The following is a 21,024-nucleotide window of genomic DNA, read 5'->3' on the forward strand; positions in this document are numbered from 1 at the left end:
ACTTCATCTGGCTACCAGATACAAAAGACTTATATAGGGGTTGCTTAGGTTCATTTACACATAGATCGTATAGTGGAATTTGATTAACAGTTTATACTTAACAGGAAAGACAATCACAATGCACAGTGGGGCACACCAGATGCCCTCACAGGAACGCCCAATGAGTCACTTGATTATACAATCAGGTTTTCAGGGACCCTGGCTAACACCTGAAGATGGGTGGTGACACAATACCTGTTCAAATGCTAATTTCTATGGAGTAAGTTTCTATGGGGCCAGTAAGACAAAGGGGGGCAGGTACTGGTACTTATCAAAACAGGTGAAGTCTGTTCAGACTTCAATAAGGCTTAAGGCTCATAACAGAGACTTGCCTCTTGGGTGTGGTTCAGAGACCTCTTGTGGGGTTTTAACATCTTTATCCTAATTTCAGTTGAGGCATTCTGTTAATGGCTTAGCCTGGGCTTTCTATTTCAGTTTCAGGCTACAACTTCAGGCCAGGCCTTCTATGACCAGTTTCAGACCAGCCATTCTATTAATCAATTTTATGATTAATTCTTTGATTCCACAATATGCACTAAATTAAAATGCTCCTCAGACATCTAGTAGAAAAAACATTAGCTGTTTTAATAATGCCCTTCAAATGCTTCTTAACATGTTATCAATAGGTGTGGGATTTTGCTTCCAATTCTGTCATCATTCCAACATTTTAATATTTAAATGGATCTTTATCTTTTTTTGTTTCAGAGACCCAGCTAGTTAGTTAATGGATGAATAATAATTCTAATGAATGTGTTGAACAAAGTGGATAATCATCATCATAATTTAAAACCATCCCGTAAATGCTTGAGCACCCTTGTGTAGTGATGTAGTTTCAGAGTGTGTTTTGGCAAAGCCTATGCTTCCACTCCATTGTTAACTTGGCTTCTAAGCAGGAGTCTTATTAAGAAAATAGCTTAAAATGTTTTCCTGGTAGTTACTTTCAATCTATTAAGACTGATCGTTATTAGACTCATTACAGTAATAAATATTACAGCACAACTCTGGCTAAACAGGAAGATTTATGAGGTCTGGATGCATGAATGAGAAGATGGCACATACAAGATTAGTTTAAATTCTTTAGGCAGGGGGGCATGGTTAGGAAAATAGAGAGCCTAGAAGAAAACAGTTGGGTTACTAAAGTGGAACAAGACTGCTGGGGAATGATTACAACCAGAAACTGGGGAAATCTGGCAAGTGCTAAGGAACATCTAAGGCAAACATAGGCTAGGGATGTTAGTACCACAAGGGAAATTGTGCATCCAGCAATGCAAGGTAGGGCAGATATGACACCTGCCCTGAAGGAAGGGTGGGTTGAAGTCATGAGGTATGATCCAATAGAGTAATAGTTTTACATAAAGGAGTCATATAGAAAAAGGAACACTTAAAGAATCCTCAGCTGTCAGCACAGTCAAGGAGGGATGTCCACATGTGTATCTTTAATGATCATCCAATCCAGGGGCTGCTCTGACCCAGTTATTTGGCACAGGTTAGACTAAGCTGATGGCTCCTCTAAATTGTGCTAGTCGCCAATGTCTCAAAGGAGCGGTTGAGGCAGATGAGGACTGTTATAGTTCAGAGGAGCCTATAGTGCAGGTCTAAAGGTTCTGACCCTGCTGATGAACCATTTGGGTGTAAACATGATTCCACATGGTTATCCTCTTAATGCAGTTTCCTGGTTTATTCATTGTACCTGTTCCAACTTCTGCAACAAATAAGGCTGGGGTCCTACAGACAGCCTCCTTAGCAACATTCCCAGAGCTCTGTCTGCTCTCTGCACTGAAAGAGGCAAGAGTCCTGTGGGAAAAAAATAGTATAATAAAATCATAGAAATGTAGGGCTGGAAGGGACCTCAAGAGATCATCAAGTCCAGCCCCCTGTGCTGAGGCAGGACTAAGCAAACAGACCATCCTTGATAGGTGTTTGTCCAAGCTGTTCTTAAAAATCCTCCATTGACGGTGATTCCGCAACCTCCTTTGAAAGCCTATTCCAGATCTTAACTACCCCTACAGTTAGAAAGAGTTTCCCAACCTAACTCTCTTTTGCTGCAGATTAAGTCTGTTACTACTTCTGTCTTCAATGAACATGGAGTGCAACTGATCACTATCTTTTATAATAGCCCATAATATATCTGATGACTGTTATCAGGTCCTCCCTCAGTCTTTTCTCAAGACTAAACATGGCCAGTTTTTTTAACCTTTCCTCAGGGATAAGATTTTCTAAACTTCTTATCATTTTTGTTGCTTTCCTCTGAACTCTCCAATTTTTCCACATCTTTCCTAAAGTGTAGCATCCAGAATTGAACACAGTACTCCAGCTGAGGCCTTCTTGATCGAGTAGTGTGGAAGAATTACTATTAATGGGGAGGTTTCAAACCCTGCAAAATGGCAACAACTTCAAAATTTTTCTTGAAACATTTTTAAACGTCTACTGAATAACTATTAGAACAGATTGCCAATGGTAGTTCCTCCACCCTCTAGAGTCTTTAAGTCCAGATTGAACATCTTCCCAAGAGATGTACTTTGTTTCAGCCACAAGTTATTGGACTAGATGCAGGAATTCAGGGGGTGAAATTTTATGATCTGTGCTATGCAAAAGGTCAATCTAGGGGCCCCTCTGGCTCTAAAAATTTAGAAATCTAGAGGAGTGTGAACATTGAGTAGGTAAATTTGACTATAGCATAAAGTTATTTAGGTTAGTCAAGACTAGAGAAGACTAAGTAACTCCAGAGGGATCTCAAAGCTAGGTGATTGGACAACATGATGACAGATTAAATTAATGCAGGGGAGTACAAGGTAATGCTCTTGGGAAAGAACAATCAGAACTACTCACTGGGTTTTAAATAAAATAAGTAAATAAAATATTAACTATTTAGGAAAAACAACTTAAGTGCCCGTGGAGATAGTACATAAAATACTGTCCAATGCAAGGAGCATGAAATATTTAAAAATTGGCTTTTAGTGCTACAAACACATAGCAGGTACTTAACTTTATATTTGTAATTAGTCCTGCTGCATTCAACAGCGCTATTCATAAGAGGAAGGATGGTTCAGGGGGCAGGCCACTAGTCTAGGATTTGGGAGATCTGGTTTCAAGTTCCTGTCCTCCACAGATTTCCTGGGTGATCTTGAGCAAGTCACTTAGCTTCTCTGTGTCTCAGTTTTCCCTCTGTAAAATAGCAACACAGTATTTCCCTGACTCACTGGGGAGCTGAGAGGTTAAATGTATTAAACATGTGATATACGTGTTCTGATAGTACAGTAATGAGCACCCATATGGTTGTTTACAGGATCAGGGCCTGATGCAGCGGTAATAGAATATGCAAAGTAACTTTGCATAAGTAGACATAAGTACACACATTTGTGGCTGCTTCTCAACACTAAACACAATGTCATAAATGATTGAGGGAGACAATATTGTTGACGACTATCTAATAACTGAAGCCAAGAAGTTCAATATCCGAGAAATCAAGTAGAGAGACTCAGGTACCTGATTTACCACTATGCTGCTCCTTTCTTTACCTTTGCGTACCACACTGAGTCCTAAAGAGTTGCACTAGTTTACTACTATAGTAATGCTGTGGTGATTGAAGTCCTAGATATATCTACATCATGAAGAGTAGGAGAAGAATTCATTTGGGGAAGCTTGTTTTAATATCTCTATCTGCCATTACGTTACAGTCAGCATTCTTTCCATACCCCTACAGAGCCATCTGATTGGAGCTATCGTAAGTCCTTTGCGAGTCTAACTTCCTTAATTGTTGATTGCCCTTTATTAAGGATTTCTGGATACAAGTTCCAGAATTAATTTAAAACGTTATGAATTCTGACCTTGATCTGCCCTTGCCTCTGGTGATTCTCAAATTTACCTTCCTGCCCATGGGTATGGATGCTAAAGTTAGAATGTATTAAAAATGTCCTCCACAAAGTTTCTAACTAATTGGCATGATTTTTTTAAGATCAATAACAAGAACATTGGGCTGAATGGTGAATGCTTGACCTATGAATTATAAAAATATCGCAGTACCCAAAATAGACAAGATAAGTTCTTTGAGATGTGATCCAGAATCTCAGAATATTTTTAGAAATTAACTTTCCTGTCATTTTTCCTGACTCAGAACTGAAGCCACAAGCTTCTTATCTGTAGTGTAATGTCTGATATTTAAAAGAGCTTGAAGACTATCGTACTCAAGGGTGGTTTTGTTTGGCAGGCTTTCTATTGCCTCCTTCAGATCACTAAATATGCAAAATTAAACAAGCTCAGATAATGAGAAAATGCATATATTGGGATACCCTTTCATGCTCCCTTCTCTTTGTTCTACCATATACAGTTTAAGTTTATTTCTTTTTTGTCTATTTTAAAAGTGGAATTTTGCACACAAAATTGCCTTTGATCTTTGTGTTAATAGTGCATTTTTAAAAAGTCAAACTGTTTGTTTTCCTGGTCTAGTGGGGATTCTACTCTCCAATTTCAGGCCAGTTGAGAACAATGGCCAGATTCTACCAGAAAAATCTGGTTAACTATAAGGACAATTCTGGATCTCTTTCTGACTAAGCCTTCTGAAGTTCAGAGATGGGTAAGATAAGAACGCTTGTATAAATAATATCTTCCTATTACAATATATAGCTTTTATTTTGGGAAGAGAAAAAGGATCCAGACTTAAGTTTTATTCTCATACTTAGAGATGAGTTATGACTCTCCTCAGCTAGGCTTCACTTGGGAAGGGGAGGTAGCATGCTCCTGGAACACTAGTGACTGGTACTGTTGTGCACTAGGAATGAATTATGCATGGCTCCCAGGCATTGCAGAAAGCAGAACTACAGACATCTCTTGCTACAGTTTTGAAAATGCACCTTTTGGCAAAAGGCAGAACCATGTTTGCATTAGCTGGTTCTCCTTCCTTGAGCACCAGAGCGCTGGGAGACAGATTATGCCAATCATCTGCACACTTGTCCAACTGTGCAGAAGAAGGTATTATTTAGTCCTTAATATGCAATTACAGATGTTCATGGTAGTTGTAATCTCAAATGTGTGGTACAATTGGGCATATTGTTTGTTAAAGTGGAGTCTGCCTCTCCTGTATCGTGCTGGCTGACAGCTGAAAGGGCACAGACATCCTCTACTAGAGATAATGATTTATATAGAACTATAAGAGTACACAACGTTGCACAATAGGTGATTTGTGATGTATAACACATTGTCCCTGCCCTGAAGTGCTTGCCCTGAAGTCTCAAGACTAAAGGAGTGTGTTTAAATAGAAAGCACCACAATTCAGAGCAAACTGCAGAACGCTTCATGCAACAGGTCCTGACTGATGCATAAAGATGGCATCAATCCTGTTAACTAGGTAACTGTAGGAAGAGGGAAATCAAACACCAGGGATATGAGATACAATCATTGAATAGACAAGTTAAACAAGTTTGTTCTATTCACATCTTATACACAAAAATCCAGAAATACCCTTAAAGGCAAAAAATACTGTAAAATCGTAAATGGAACGAGTTCGAACTCGGCACAGTGACAGAAAACTACATATGACAATCATTCCAGAACTGTGAGCTGCACTAAAGCCAAGAAACAAGAACAGATTTGGGAAAATGGTAATGAAGAGTGCAAGAGACTGTACGTCATGCCTTATCTTCCATTGCAGAGGTTTACAAATCAATACAAAACAACTGAAAGATGGAACTTTAAAAATATCCGAGTAATAAATAGAATTAGGCTGTCAAATGTCCCTGAATATTCATGTTGTATGAACTGTCTTCAGTGTGTTAGATATCTTTGGTTATTAAAATGTGAATAGCCATTTTTATGATGCACTGAAGTCACACAGTCTAACCTGACGGTGGAGTGACAATCCTATGACAAGTGTAATGCAGAACCCATTTTTCTTCTGATCAGCATTTGAAAAATTTCTCTGGTGCTCACTTGTCTCAGAAGAAAAACACTGAACACGAACTGTGTCAATATAAAATTAACCGTAGGTTGATGAGGATAATGTCTGCCCCTTACATTGATGGTGCACACAATGCACTTGATGCTTGTGTTTGTAGACTAAGTAGATTCTTAGCTGCTAATGATGATCAGTTAGCAGTAACAGACAGGATGGCTCCTTCCCCCCCAGTTTACATCTGACCAGGATATTTGAAACAATGCTTTTGGATGTGGACTTTGCTATTGTCATCCGTGTGTTCAACCCCTCAAGATTAGCCTATTGCAATATACTCTAGATCTTAAAATCTATGTGTAGATTAAAACTGGTGCAGAATTTAGCAGCCTATTTATTAAGTGATATATCCCACTATGAGTACACTACATATTCACTCTGATTTGAACTTCCTATCTACTGGTTGCTGGGTCAATATTAAGGTTTTGGGCTTGACAAATCAAGCCCTGTGTGGCCTGGGTACTACTTGCCTATATCCCTGTGTTACATTGTTGTATACTTAAGGGAACCCCAAGTTGAGCACCTCTGCTGGTCTCAGCTATGACAAAGGCAGCTGTGTGCAATCTATTCTGCATGAGATTCCTTCCACATGGAACTCATTCCTTCACCCCTGGGATGAAACAGCACAAACTTGTTGACATGGATGGTAAACTGCAAAGCCCCAACCCTTATTCCTAGCTTTTGCAGAGGAGGGAAAGTTGAGATGATAAAAGTGAAAACAGAAAATTTCATGCCTATTGTATTTTTTCCTGTTCGGTTTGATTGGTTAAATGGTGTTTCTGGGAGCTCATAACTTTAAAAGTTGCCAAAAACACCTAGAGCTAGAGAGAATCACTGTTTTAATTTATATAAACTAGAATAGAACTAGTAAGGCAACCTGACAACCTCATAAAGTTATTAAAGATATTTCCTTGGACTATAGTTCATCCGGAATAAATAGTTACTTGACCTGGAAGCAACTCTGTAAAATAAGACCTGCATACATCCAAGGTTAGGGCTGTCAGCAGAATTCTGACCCCCCTCAGGTGATATTGTTGTTACTCTTTTACAATATACTGAGAAGTTCTCTAGCTTCTTGTCACTTTGTATGTGACCAAAGTGCCTCTTAAAGAGATTCTGCAATTTGAAATTTCATTTAGAAATAAAATAAGTTGGGTGCTAAACCTGACCCAGAGAACTCCCTGCCAAATTTTGTGGATTTACAATCGTTTTTTAAAAATGTGTTTTTCTTCACTGCTATGTGAAAGACCTATACAAATCCAAGTAACAATGAAACTCATTGACAAAAATAAACTAAAAATTGAATTAAGAAATACAATCTCTAAATAGGAGAGTATTTTAAAAATTAACAGTTGACTGCCCCCCCTTGCAGCCAGGAGACACTTTACAGCACCCTCCCTCTGTTTCCCTCTCTTCAGGGTCCCTTAAACAGACTCCACATACTTTTTCGGTGGTCAAAATACCCTCCTTGGCATCTGGGTTTACCACAAAAGATGCACTTGTATTTTAGACTTTAATCCAGGAATTACATTTATCAAACACACACTTCTCTTCCTGCCTGGGGCCCCTCCTGCTTTGTCAGACTACTCGCAGGCTCCACCTGGTTGTATCCTAACTTCCAGGATTGCTCACTCCTAGTAGTCTCTCCCTGAGCTTTTCACCCCTTCACTGAAGCCTCCTGCCACTCTTTACAGTGGCCCTGCTCTCTCCCAGGTGTAGCTCATTCTATAATCAGGATTGGCAAGCCTCAGCCTTTAAGAGGCGAGCTTCCCTGTTGCAGTGATGTTATGGATTACTTGTAGCAACAGTAGGAAAAACAGATTCAGGAAGGATACAGCAAATAGACTAATACATTGAACACAAGGGTGAAATCCAGCTCACTTTACTCACTTTACACAAAACTCCCACTGACTTCAATGCGAATATTGTATGAGCAAAGTGAGTCAGATTCAGCTCATAATCTAACAGATCAGTCATATTGCGTTTCTTAGTTACAAATATATCCATTATCTAATCCTGAACTTCTCCAGCTAGGCTAGTCTTCCTCACACCTAGTAGTTTTTATTTTATAAAAACGCTTCAGCTGGCAAAAAAAAGAGTCAAGTCTTAAATTATGTTCCACTTTGACCTCCAATAACCCTAACACTGGTGCACTCCCAGTAGCTCAAGTATTCGGAGCATTTGCAAGCATAAAAATAAACAGTTTTTAATGCAAACAGAGTTGCAGTATTTTTTACCGCAGTTTATTTGCATGTGCTCCCTGTTTCAGTATACAGATCTTGCTGTTCTAAAGCTGAGTTTGATTTAATTGCTTTTTCTCTTGTAATTTTAATCTACCCTTTGTTAGCCTGTGATGTATAAATTGGTGTGTGAAAGCTGGCTGCTGTAGAAGCAGACAAGATGTCTCATGGTATTTCTTTTGCAACGTATTACTGCCCATTCTCTATCTTTTCTTGGAGACTAGCTGCACCCAAATCATTTGGAGCTGGAAGTCACACTGGGAAAGCGTTGAATGCTCTGACATGCTGGGTGGAATTTGGAGCTGGAAGCTGCACTGAGAGTGTTTAGTAAATCTGATTAATGGTAGGAGGAGGCGAGAAAGCAAACTGCTGCGACATCCTGAATTGCCTAAGCTGGGAAAGGTGTTTTACAATAGTGCCAGGAAGGAGAGGCTCATCTAGAAGAATAAAGTTGCATATTTCTCAACCGAAGCAGCCAGTTATAAAAAAAATTGAATAGGAAGATGGAAAGTTTAACTAGAGATCTTAGAGTCCAAAAAGGAAACTATACTTTTAGAGCTGATTGGACTTCATCTAGGATGATTGTAAGGATTAAAGAAAGTGAGGGGCAGGAGCTGTGGTACACGGATGTCCTGGTCCAGTACCCAATGTGATCAATGGTAAAGTTTCCATTGACTTCAATGGGTGCTAGATCGAGTCCTGAATGTTAGTCTAACACTCGTATTAGGAATTTGTACATAAACTCTTATCCTAGAGACTTTAAAGAATTACGATAGAGGAGCACAGCTATAGTCCTTTCTCCTAATTTTTTCTAGTAAAGGAACCAAGTACGAACTAACAAATCACAGGGACAATTTATAGTGAGAGTTAGATAACTAGCCCAAAGACTAATCCTTCAAAAATGAAAGCGTTGAAAGGCTTAAACATTATGAACTGGTACTGGAGGATCAGTGAACTAACTAAATACTCCTTAGGCTATCTATTGTTTAACAGTGGAGTGGAAACTCTGTACTTTTCTGTTATCAAGTTCTTCTTGCTAATCCAGTGGGAAACTTTAGGAGTGTAGGCAATCCATTCTTTTGCACATTAACTTGCATAAGAAACAACATGTTATGGCTAAACCATACAAGACAAATCCTGCATCTTGGCAGGGGGTTAGACTAGATGACCCTTATGGTCCCTTCTAATTCTATGGTCCTTAGTTTCCACTACCCTTTAAAGTGCAGCCGCATCATTTGTATTCTCTTATAGCTGTTAGTGCAATTCCTAAGTCCATCACAAGCAACACCTTCCATTAAAAAAGAGGGATAATACTTATCTTACTAGTGGTCCAAGTGAACAGCTGGGGGAGGGGGAACGAAACCACCAAGTTTGATACAAAAAGTCATTGAGATAATAAATATGCAACTTCATGATGTCATTTTTACAGACACTTTCTGACTAGAACTACACTTTAAGGAATCAGAGAAAGTTCTGGGAATTTTAAATCAAGATTGGATGTTTTTCTAAAAAGGTATGCACTAATTCAAAGAGGAATTGTTTCAGGGATGGTCTATGCCCTGTGCTATACAGAAGGCCAGACCAGGTGATCAGAGTGGTTCCTTCTGCTTTAGAATTTTTGAATCAGGTAGAGAAATGTGGGGCGTTTTCCTTGCCAAGAAAACCCAAAAAAACATGTCTCTCTCAGGCATGTTATTTCATCTTCATCTTTCTGCAAGAGATGAACAAGAAACAGGAAGCCTAGACATCACCTTCAATCAATTATGTTATGGAGCAGTCAGTAAAAGAGAGAAGCCAGTGACAAATTATATTAATGACTAAATTAGGACTTGTCTACATGATGAATGCAATGTGCACAATAAGAGTATGAATTCTAATTCACACCAATGTGTTGTATATTAAACTGGCCTGTGTAGACCCTGCTGGGGTGAACTAAGAGTTCCCTAGGGCAAATTAAGGTAGTAGAAGCACACTAGGGAACTTTTAGTTTGCCCCAGCAGTGTCTACACATGCCTTTTAATGTGCAACACATTGGTGCACAATAAAAATTCACAGGCTTATAGTTCACATTGCTTCACTGTGTAGATAAGTCCTTAGACAAAGTGAAATAAGTTCCATGTCAGGCTTAACTTTGCAGTCTGACTCAGATCAAGTCTGTAAGTATCAGATATACAGATCTTTCCATTTTGTCTGGAAGAATAAACTTTATTCCCACATCAGCCAAAAATCAAACCGTTAATTTTGAGATCTTACAGCTGATGGCAAGTTATAGTGATGAGTTAGCACTGCTCTGATTGTGACAGCCACAATATTACACATTTTACTATGTGTCATCATCCAGTCGAAATAAAGTCATGCACGCCAGCATCCTATTCCAAGTTTTCAAAAGGAGCATGGAAATTCTATAGGATACTAATGTAGAAGTACAGCCATATGTTCTAAGCACTAGACTGTAACATCAGAATTTGCCCTGAGTAGGAGGGAAGGGGCATGTAGTTCCATTATACTAACAGACCAGAGAATGAATAGGAATCCAAAGAGCCACTATTTCTTGCCTTACTTCCCCTTTGGTCAGGGGAAGGAGCAAATTACTTCATCCTTTTTCAGGGAGAATCTCCTTTGTACCTGGGTCAGCCACTCTGGCCATTGAGTGGAGGATAGCTCCAAGGCTCCCCCCATTTCACACCATCGAGTATCTCTTTTCCTCTGTTTATTTTCCCCTCTTCCTATTAACTGCCAAGGGTCTCATTTTTCACTCTTCATAGAGGAGTTGACAATACAGTGTAGCATACATGCTGCAAAATCAAGTAGTCAAGCTATACTTGTAATATCCTTGCTAATGGCACAAGCATTGGCTATTTCTGCTTCAAACATGAGAAGTTTAATTTGGAAAAAAAATTTTAAAAATCATGTGCACATTCACTGATAGTGTCACCCTCCGAGATACGTAAAAGGTAAAAACATTGACTGAATTGTACTAAGCTTCAGTTAGAGTGTGTGGGTCCAGCTCACTGGAACTCAGTTTATCATCATGGAAGACTAGGGTTGGAAGGGATCTCAGGAGATTAGTCCAACCTCCTGCTCAAAGCAAGACCAAATGAACATAAATCATCCCAGCCAGGGCTTTGTCAAGCCAGGCCTTAAAAATCTCTAAGGATGGAGATTCCATCACTTCCCTAGATAACCCATTCCAGTGCTTCATCACCCTCCTAAGGAAAAAAACTTTCACAATATCCAACCTAAGCCTTTTCCTAATAGAGGACCTATTTTTCCCCTAATATCTAATATCCCCCACTGCCACTCAAGACCATTGCTCCTTGTTCTGTCATCTGCCACCTCTGAGAACAGCGTAGCTCCATCCGCTTTGGAACCCCCTTCAGGTAGTTGAAGGCTGCTATCAAAATCCCCCCATCACTTTTCTCTTTTGCAGACTAAATAAGCCCAGTTCCCTCAGCCTCTCCTCAAAAGTCATGTGCTTCAGCCCTCTAATCATTTTTGTTGCTGTCCACTGACTTTCTCCAATTTGTCCACATCTTCCTGTAGTGTGGGGCCCAAAACTGGACACAATATTCCAGATGTGGCCTCACCAGTGCTGAATACAGGGGAATAATCACTTCCCTCGATTTGCTGGCAATGCTCCTACTAATGCAGCCCAATATGCCTTCAGCCTTCTTGTCAACAAGGGCTCACTATTGACTCATGTCCACCTTTTTGTCCATTGTAACCACCAGGTCCTTTTCTGCAGAATTGTTGCCTAGCCAGTTAATCACCAGTCTGTAGCAGTGCATGGCATTCTTCCATCTTAAGTGCATGACTCTGCACTTGTCCTTGTTGAACCAATCCTCCAATTTGTCTAGGTCACTCTGTATCCTATCCATGTCCTCCAGCTTATCTACTACCGCCCCCAGCTCAGTGTCATCCAGATCCAATGCCATCCAATGCCACCCCATCATCCAAATCATTAATGAAGATGTTGAACAAAACCAGGACAGACCCCTGGGGCACTCCACTTCATACCAGCTGCCAACTAGACATCTAGCATTCGAACACTATCCATTTAGCCAGACGATCAAGCCAGCTTTCAATCTACCTTCCAACCCATTCTACTTTAACTTGCTGGCAAGAATACTATGGGAGACCATATCAAAAGCTTTGCTAAAGTCAAGGTATATCAGGTCTACTGCTAACCCCATATCTACAGAGCCAGTCATTTCATCATAGAAGGCAATCAGGTTGTTCAAGCATGACTTGCCCTTGGTGAATCTATGTTGACTGTTCTGGATCACCTTCCTTTCCTCCAAGTACTTCAAAATGGATTCCTGATGGACCTACTCCATGATTTTTCTGGGGACTGAGATGAGACTGACTGGTCTGTAGTTCCCCAAATCTTCTCTTCCATTTTTAAAGATGGGCACTATATTTGCCTTTTTTTTTTTAATCATCCAGGACCTCACCCAATCAACCACGATTTTTAACAGATAATAGCCACTGGCTCTGCAATCACATCAGCCTATTTCCTCAACACCCTTGGATGCATTGCATCCAGCTCCATGGACTTGTGCATGTCCAGCTTTTCTAAACAGTCCTGAACCTGTTTTCATCACTGAGGGCTTAGATTATTTCTAGAGTACGTAAAACCACTTTTGCTCAATGAAATGTAATACATTTGTTCTTTTCAGTCAGCGATATTTACAAATTTATTTCGATGTATGGCCGTGCCATATCCTTAAACCAGATACTGCTACACGGAACAGATTTTTAAAAAGTTTGTTTGCTCCATAAAATTACTGATGTTCTTTATAAACCCTCAGCAAAGGATATGACCTGTTTCATCATTGATCTTTGTCTTTGGTTCATTCATGACCTTAAACACTTGCTAATAGGTTTTCAGTGTATGAGGATGGCCTAGGGATGTATCAAGCTCTAGTACACAGAGAAAGAAAGAGAAAGGAGGAGGAACAAGACACCAGAGGTGAGACTGATACTATTCAGCATGCATAAGGATACCTTGTTCCACAACAATCCCATTAAATAAGAGGTTCTAGAGCACCCCAACCAGCCAACACATTTTAAATGTAACTTGCCCTATCTACACTAGGTGGAATGTTAGCTAACAAGCACAACCTATTTTCCTCCTCTAGACAAAGCTTGTGTGAAAAACAGCATATTATCTCTCTTGGTTGTAGATGGCCACAAGTTAATGGAATTTCCATTGCTCCCACAAGCTCTCCATTGCAATGTTTGGGACCCTGCTCTGGAAATAAGGAGTGTGAACTGAAGTTCCATTGCAAGTGTTTTTTGGGGGAAGTCTTTCTTTGCTGTCCTGGAGGAGGGGGCTGGAGTTTCACAAAAGAAGTCAAACAAATGATTAGACTGTACAGATTCTAGACTTTCATCTGGATGGACGTTTCCACAACTAGTTATTAGTTCTGTCTGCCTAGGTGAATGGAACACTATCAGCCCTGGACAGGTCTCTTCCCAGCAGAACTGATCCACTGAGGACCTCATTGTTCACCCATGAATTCTACACAGTGGAACCATTTGCTTTGTGTGAGCCTCATTATGACGGTGCTTTTAAATTAAGAGAGATGGGCATCACTGGCATTTGGACACAGGGTGGCTTTGTATGCCTATGATTCATTCATGATGTGACTCAAAGCCTATTGAAGACTTCACTAGGTTTTGGATAAGGCTCCAAAGCCTAGATCCTCCACTCAGTAGTTAGGATGGTCATGGGGTATCTCCAGAGAGGTTGAGAAGGAGTGGGGCAACAGCAGGACTCCTTCCTCAGAGGCTATGGAATGACTGCAGAACCCATTGCTACTGCTGCTACTAGCCTGAGGCTGCACTAGTTCTAGTGGGCATAATGTGCACTCTCCGCAAGAGGAGAGGGTTGGGGGGGGAAGATCTTTTTAACAGCAAATTGTATGGTTTCATCCCCTTCCCTGCCCTTGGTGATTTCCTACTCACTGGTTTAATACTGACCACATATCCCCTGCATGGGGCCTTAAACGCTTATTGCACTACATAGTGGGAACATCTGTTCTGCTCCCAGGGAGACCATCACACCTGCAAAGAGGGAGGGCACATTTTCCCCTCCCCTTCTAAAATTAAAGCCATTCATTGCTCTGAATCCTTTTCTCAAAGTATACTGTGCATTGGGATTAATATGTGTTTGAACAATATGAATCTTTTCTTATATCTGTGCATTTAATTTAGCATAAATAGAAAGAGCTAATACCAGATGGATTATGCATGGATTAAAACACTGTACAAAACAGGGTTTTTTGTTTTTGTTTTTAATAGCAAACCACATCACCTAATAACTGAACATTTTCTCATTAATGTATAGCCTCTTTCCACCACAGGGTCACACACAAGAGACCAAAGCACTCAGTGTGATTTAAGAGACATGATCTTGATTTATGAATGCAAAAGCAACCACATTGTGATGAATTGTATCCTTCTGAACATAACCCTGAGTTTAGTGACAAAAGACCAATTCATTCCCAGAAATGCAGGCGAAAACTTAATGAACCTGCTTAACAAGCATGATAAACTAATGAATAAATGCCTAGTGAGCAAAAAAATGTTACATTTCCCTAACTTTGTAACTATTTTAAGACTATTTTTATTAACTTTAGATATCACAAGCTATTTCTAGTTTTGCAAGTTCTGCTGTTTGGGAATCTCACAGCACTTGATATAGTAAGCTGGTGCACACTGTCCCAGATGTGTCTTTTCTAAGCTACAATATATTTGCAGGGTTGCAGTTCATACTGCTGACTATTACAACAAAAGCAGGTGCAGGCAAAAGTTAGGTAAGAGTTATTAACTACTGTATACCATTTTCCTGTCATTAATAAGTTGGATTTTTTTTTTAAATCCCAACTTTATCATTAAAAAAAGACAGGTGAACTAGAGTTTTGAAACAGTCAAAATTAGATTGGCTTTACCTGGATCCATAGGTCTAGATTTGCTTTAACTAGGGTACATTAGTCTAAGAACATTTAATTATTTATTTTAGTCTGAGGGTGGATTTGATGCTTGGGACAGCTTTAGACAGAGCTCTTATGAGTCTTGGCTAAGTGTGGAAAAAATTGCCCTGTCATTTCTATTTTAGGGTGTTTTATTAGTGTCCATCACCATAGTAAAGTTCTGATACCCGTAGATGCCTGTTTGCAGCAACACCTTGTAGGAGCAACTACTGCTTACGAGCAACATCGCCCTTGGGAACACTTTCCCTACTGTGAATTGTTGACACTCCCTACAACAGCAACAGCCACTTAGGAGCAACATAGCAAAAGAACACCAATATGTTGCTACAAATGAGTGTCTACTGTCCTATGGTGGTGAGAGCCATGTAACTACCTGGATGGCACACCTAAACCAGTCCTGGCCTGCAAGATTCTTGGTCTTCTAGCCCTCGCTTTTTCTTAGGCTTGGTCTACACTTACCTCCGCGATTTGGCGGCAGTTGATGGGAGTTATGCAAGTTCTTTGCATACTTTGCATAACTCCTGTCCACTTATGTGCTTCTCTTCTGCACGCCGTCTTCACTGCACTGCGCCGACAGGAAGCGCGTTCCCATCAATGCAGCGCTACGCCGCTTGCAAGGGTGGATTAATGACGTCGACTTCTGGATCGACTGAGCAGGTCTTCACTAACCGCTCAGTCGATCCAGATAAGACTCTGCTGCCATCAGTGTAGACATAGCCTTAGAGACAGTCAGAAATGCCAGAGGTGGGAAATGTGAACTATAGCCCTAATTCACTTAAGCACTTGCATAATACCAGTGAAGTTATGCATTTGCTGGAGCGCTTTCTGGATCAATACTTAGGATAACACAACCCTTTTCATTTCTGACCTGAAGTGGTATTTGAATTTATGGCCAGAGATGTGTGTAAATCAAGCATAGCTCCATTGACTTCAATTATACTACAGCTGAGAATCTGATCCTAGACTAGCCTTTCTAGAAATCAACTAACCAACTGTATATATCTCCATAGACAAATGCCCCTCTTGTAACAGGTCTAAAAAAATATCCTTTAAAGCGTGCACATCAATATTGAACATGGTAGATAAAGTGTGGTCATATTCTAAGACATATGCTGCTGCAGAAGCATGGCAATTTTCCAACAAATTACATGACTTCAATCAGAACATGGTTTTGTTCATTTAATATAAACGTAAGGAGACGACAAATCAAAATAATGTTCACTATTTATATAATCCTTTGGGGAAGCTTTCTGCTGCTGCTTTTTTTCCCAAAACCAAATTTGGCTCTGGTTCACCTTAATTCTCTTGGAAGATTAAATCCTGAAAGCTTTGCAAGGTCACAAAAAAGGGGCAATGAAAGAAAACCATTAGAGGGAAGAGAAGGTCATTCAGAAACAGAGCTGCTGCAAACTGCTTCAGCCTCCACTGAACTCGAGCAAAGATGCTCTGAAGAGATGGTTCATTTTGTTTGCTCACCGTTCTCGACCGTAAGCTGGAGGTGAATGTTAGCTTCAGAGTTGAGAGCAAACAAAACAAAAAGTGTGAAAAATCCACCAATCAGGGGAAGTGAAGACTTTGCAAACTGGGAGGCAAGGGAACAATTATGTAACAAAGAGTTCAGGGTCTGATTTGCTTGTATGTATAGCATTTTTATCTAGTGAAAACAGGAATGATATATTCTTGACATTCTTTACACAGTCAGGACTTGTTCCATGAAGTATTCTGCCTAGAATGACCATTCCATAGACTGTTTGTTCTGTATTACATTATTTTCTATTGGTCCCACTTGTGTCTTCAGACAGCAAGCACTTCAGGGCAGGGATAATGTGTTATATGCACTGAGATTGTGCACCTTTTTTTGTAGAAATAATGTCTATTGAGAGATGTTTTCTTTCAGCAGTCAGCCAGCACAACAACAAGGAAGAGGCAGAATCCAGTTAAAAATTATATCCAATTCTGTGCTAGTTTAACCCAGGGAAATATTCAAAGGGTGACATTCACCTCCAAGCATAAAGCTGTTGCAGGTGTGAATATCACTTGGAGAAGGGAAGAGGAGGTGGTATAAATGAAATACAGAATCAAGGTCAGATGAGATGCACCCTGCCACAGAAAAATCACACAACCACAAAATACTTGTTTTCTGAATGTTAGGAAATAGATTAAAAACTGGAAGGACTATGTTTTCAGATTGTCCAGTGTTTCAAGAGTTCGAAAATGAAAAGGGGCATCTCCGATCTATTAGCCAGCCAGTTGATCTGACTACACTACCAGATAAATTGTTGGAACAAATAATAGTATCTCTACTGTCATGTAATGACTAAGGTCAAACGCTTTCAGGTTTCAGTGGTGAAAGCAGAATTTTGTCCATTGTATACATGACAATATGAGAACAATATTTGCCAAGATCAGAAGAGCTTTCCCCTCTATTAACTTCCCTTTCATGTGATTTAGTGCTACTCAGTTTGTAAACTTGAATTTAAAAACAAAAGAACAAACTAGTGCATGGATTTTCTGCCCCTCTCCTTCTCCTCTTATTCAGTTTTTAGTACAACTAGAATGCATAGGTTATTGTGCTCTATTATACAGTGGATATAGGAGGCAGAGACACAGCAAAATATGGAGTTATTACACAATGTGCCTGAAAAGAGGGTTCCAGAAATTCTCTTTACCCATGGTATTCTTAAAAGCTTGATAAGAGGGAGAGAGTTGTTTTTGCGTTAATTCTCTCGCCTTGCTTTTCTCAAAGACTGTTAATGTCTGGCTCTCAGAGTTCTGTAGAGGATTGCACATAGCCTTTCCCACATACATTCAGTACAGCTGTTTAAAAAAGGAACATTTTCACTCTGATCTCAAATCTTTATATTTAATGCTGAAAGAACGTTATTCTTAGGCTAGACCTGTGTTGGACTAACCTAACACTGCCACTCACTGCCTTGTCTTCACGTGGAAAAAAAATGGAGTGTTCTTATCTAACTCATGCTAGCTAAAACAAGTGAAATCTTAGCAAAACAAGGCAATGTGTAGTTTTAACAAGAGTTAGCAGGTCAAGTTAATCCTATGCTCCCCAATAGTTTAACTTGACCAGACTGCAGTGACTTCATTAGTATTTTATCTCCTGTTACCATGCATTACTAACATGAATTAAGAACAAAGCTTCCCCCCTCCAGTGGAGATGCACCTGTGACATTACCCAGGGTAAAATCTGGACTGTTGAACAGCTGTGTCCCCTTAATTCTCTAGCCTGGAGTGCTTTGCTGTCAGAACATCCATCCTGACCTGCTCACACCCTTCAGCATGGAAATGCACTCCCAGCTAAAAATACATGAGCACTCTGACCAATGACTCATGAATTACATAGAGGGTGGCCCCTGCAAATTCTTAGTCCCAGCCTTGTGTCCCTAGAAATGTGTGTGTTGTACAGCTCAGAACAGTACATGCTTATAGGAAGTCTGTCCTTTCACTAAAAGAAAAGGATAATGCACCAGCCTTTTTATCCCAAATGATGTTTCCCCGCACTCTAATCCAAACAGACTGGTTAAGATTAAAAACCCCCAAAAAACAAAAAATGATCTTTCTGTAGTTAATAAATTTAAGTGATTACAAGTGAAGATGCATAAAATCAGGATTGGTTACAAAGAGAAAATAAAAGAGTAAAATAAGCTAATCCCTATCTTAACAAGCTAAGTGAACTTAAAAGCAGAAGGTTTTGTCTCACCATACGCTGCAGTAAAATTCACAGGCTGGGATCTCCTTTCACCCTGGGATCCCTTCCCTTTCGAGACCTTGATGTCATGAGCAGAGATGGAGAAGGAGGAGGAATGAAGTGGAGACCACTGTCTCTCATTCTTATACCACCCTCCCCTCTTTGAGGATTACTCCCAGCTGGGGTGCAGGCAACAAGCAGTCTCTTGTGGACTTGAGGTCTGAGTAGGAGTAGAGAAGTTATTTTAACTCTTTGGCACTGGTGTGATAGTTGCTGGAATACTGTGTCCAGTTCTGGTGCCCACAAGTGAAGGAGGTTGATAAATTGAAGATAGTTCAGCAAAGAGCCATGATAATTAAAGGATTAGAAAACAGGCTTTTTACTGATAAGATAAATAGATTGAGCTCTGTGTCTAACAAAGAGACGGTTAAAGGGTGACTTGATTACAGCCTATAAAACTACTTGGGGAACAAATATTTAAGAATGGGCTCTTCAATCTACCTTCTACAGAAAGGTATAACACAATCCAATGGCTGGAAGCTAAAGTTAGACAAATTCAGACTGGAAATAAGATGTAAATTTTTAATGGAGGGAGTAATCATTGGAATACTCTCCAAGGGTTATGGTGGATTCTCCATCACCAACAATTTTTAAATCAAAATCAGCTGTTTCTCTAAAAAGTTATGTTCTAGGAACTATTTTGGGGAAGTTCTATGGTTTGTATTACAGAGGTCAGACTATAGCAACACAATGGTCCCCTCTGCCCTTGGAATCTATCAATCTATGAACATGCAGTGATATAACAGCAAAGAAAAGCAGGTGACCAGGGTTCTATACCCAGAGTAAGATGCATTTACTGTGGGAGACAGCATGAGCAGGTAAAGGAGAAGTTTTCCACACTAGGACAGCATTGCAAGGAATGCAGCAAGTTGAAACATTTTAGCAGTGTACAAGAGCAGAGAGGTTTCAGAAAAATGACAAGAGGGTGATGGCACATCAGACAGTTTTGATGACATCTTGACTCTCTCCTTGAGCCTGAGAGCATATCAGGTTCATGCTGCTAGGACAGGAAAGCAACAAGGGACAATACCAATCTCTGTGCATGAAACATTGTCCTAGCAGACCCCTATGTGATCGCAGGAGGCCCAACTATCCAGCAGAAGTGTGATTCCTCAGCATGAATTGGATTAAAAAATGCATCCATTATAAACTGCAGATGAAATCTAATATTGCACAATGAGAACATAATACAGCCTGTAGGAAAATGTGACATCACGGTAACTGTCCTGAAAAATGACAGACGGTACCTTTTGAAATTTGTGGTGGTGGATGCGAAGAACCACAGACCCTCTTGGGTACACCCATATAAGCCATGGATCTGATCCGAGCACAGCATCAGAATTTTATAGCTGCAGTAAAAGAAGCAAAACAGGGAGTCTCGTGGCTAACAGAAAATTTTAAAAGTATATGGGGATATTTTCAAAGGCAACAAATGCCTTGAAAGAAAGTTGTGGCTGGTAGTAGGCCCCACAGTGGAACCCTGTGGGCTTACCATAAAGGAAAATTCCAGTGGCACTACATAATCCAGTATGCAAGGAGCACAGAAGTCTGCAGACCAGGGGTATTGTGGCACTTGTAGAAGCCAGTAGAGCCTGGATAAGCAGCATGGTGTTGGGAAAAAAAAACATCAGGAAAATTATTCGGCTGCACAGTCCCAAAGCCTCTGAACTGGCCATTGAAGAGACGCCACCATCCACTACCCACAACTGATGACATATTGCCAGAACTTTCAAAATCCTGAGTCTTTACGATCTGATGTGAGGAATGGGTTTTGGCACGTAAGCTTCGACATGCAGCATGCTGACAACCTTAGCCAGGGCCCAAACAATTGTTTTAGACCTAGTACAAACTTGTGATGTGTGTGGCAGGGGCCCATGTTACAATCCCTCATCCCATACATACAATCTCATGAGCCATGAAAAAAAAATTCCCTGTGGTAATGGGGGTTGCAGCCTGGGCCAGGCCCCCCAGGGCCTTCGGGCCCCAGTAAAGTATACCCTTCACCCCACCCCCATGTGTGGGGCCTGACCTTAGCAACAC

General features: G+C 40.3%; 1 long non-coding RNA gene across 1 annotated transcript; it reads right to left on the reverse strand.

Moving 5' to 3' along the window:
- Positions 1-1,248: 1,248 nt before the first annotated feature.
- On the reverse strand, positions 1,249-19,026 carry LOC137151320 (uncharacterized). Its single transcript, XR_010919250.1, has 2 exons — positions 18,937-19,026; positions 1,249-1,833 (listed from the first exon to the last, which is right to left on the reverse strand). It is a non-coding gene; the product is annotated as an uncharacterized lncRNA (long non-coding RNA).
- Between the last annotated feature and the right edge of the window lie 1,998 nt (positions 19,027-21,024).

Source organism: Emydura macquarii, unplaced genomic scaffold, assembly GCF_026122565.2.
Source record: "Emydura macquarii macquarii isolate MOO-44397 ecotype Brisbane River unplaced genomic scaffold, CSIRO-AGI_Emac_v2 contig_1045, whole genome shotgun sequence".
Lineage (NCBI taxonomy): Eukaryota > Metazoa > Chordata > Testudines > Chelidae > Emydura > Emydura macquarii.